The sequence below is a fragment of the Thermobia domestica genome, chromosome 12, assembly GCF_964235325.1.
Source record: "Thermobia domestica chromosome 12, izTheDome1.hap1.1, whole genome shotgun sequence".
Lineage (NCBI taxonomy): Eukaryota > Metazoa > Arthropoda > Insecta > Zygentoma > Lepismatidae > Thermobia > Thermobia domestica.
The window spans coordinates 148299965-148301509 of record NC_137465.1 but is presented as its reverse complement, the minus strand read 5'-3'; positions in this window follow the sequence as shown (position 1 = coordinate 148301509).

Here is a 1545-nt window from a genome sequence, read left to right as displayed (position 1 = left end):
ACCTACGTTTGAATAATCAAATGGAAGTAAATAAATTTATTTTACAGAAACAAAAGACACCTTTTTGTTATTAAATAAACACATTTTTCATTACTATTATTATTTTTCATTCTTATTTATTTGATCAAGAATGTTGGGTGCTACTAACTCTTTAACTAGATGCATCCATTTTTCCTTTGTATACGGAGTAGGCTTCCAAACCTTTAACTCATCTATGTTGCGAAGTCCAATTGACATCCCCGTTTTAGCGTTTAACAATTCGAAGACTTTAGGATTTATCTCCTTAAAACATAAATAAGGACCTGAGAAAATGTCACAAAATTTGTAGATTTTCTTTAACAACATATTACTCTGCGGATGTTGTTTAACGAAAACTAAATCGTTGACCTTGATCCGATATTTTCCTTCTTGTAACGACTCTACTTGCGAATTACGTTTCAAAAACTTGTTGTGTCTTCGGATCTTAACCATGTTCACTAAATTGGATGAGTCTATAATTGTCGAATCTTCTAATTTGACATCAAAATGTTGTTCCACAGGGAAAATTACATCAGAGCCATTATGCACCTTGGCCGGAGACACACCTAAAGTGTCTGATATAGAATGGTTCAAAAGGTACGTAATTTGGTTGACATGCTTAATCCATTCAGCATGTTTATCCTTACAAAAGTGCCGAAACAACATACCGAAATTGCGATGTACATTTTCTACTACGGAGCTACTTGGGTGGTACGGAGTCACAAAATGAATTTTAATGTTGGCCTTATTCATGGCTTTGAGAAACACATCACTTTTGAATTGTGAGCCGTTATCGCATAATATATGCTCGATAGGGCCACAATGTGGAATATATACATTTAGAATTTTATTCACTATAGCAGCGGAGGTTGCTTTGCGCAAGGGGTAGGCTACCACATATCGTGAAAAGATATCCATTGTTGTTAACAAATAAACTTCTCCAGTAGCTGCTCTGGGTAACGGTCCATATAAATCAATCGATAGGAATGAATGTGGTCTCTCCGGTGTTATTGAAAGCATTGGTTTTTGTATAGCCTGATAATTATGCTTAATTTGCATACACTCGATACAGTCATTGATATAATTTTTGACCTGAGCTCGCATTCCTTTCCAATAAAAAGATTTATTAATCAAGGCACATACCTTTACATACCCAAAATGTCCAAAATCGTCATGGTAGGCCTTTAAGATGCGTGCTGTTAACGTAGGTGGAATACAAATTTTGTTCCTAGATTTGAACTTAAAATCCTTAACGAGTAAAATTCCGTTATTTAATTTAAATCTGGAATTCCAGTGCTTGGGACAACTACATCCATCGCCACATGAAGATAAATGTTCCATGATTTGTTGGTATTCATGATACTTCATTTGATGTTCTCTTAAATCTTCTATTGAAATGGTAGCTATTTCATCTTGTAAGATCTTAAATTCATTAATAGACAAAATATGTTGCTCTTCTCCAGGAAACAGGCGTGATAAAGTATCTACGGGTCCATTATCCACTCCTTTAATGTGTTGCACTTCGAA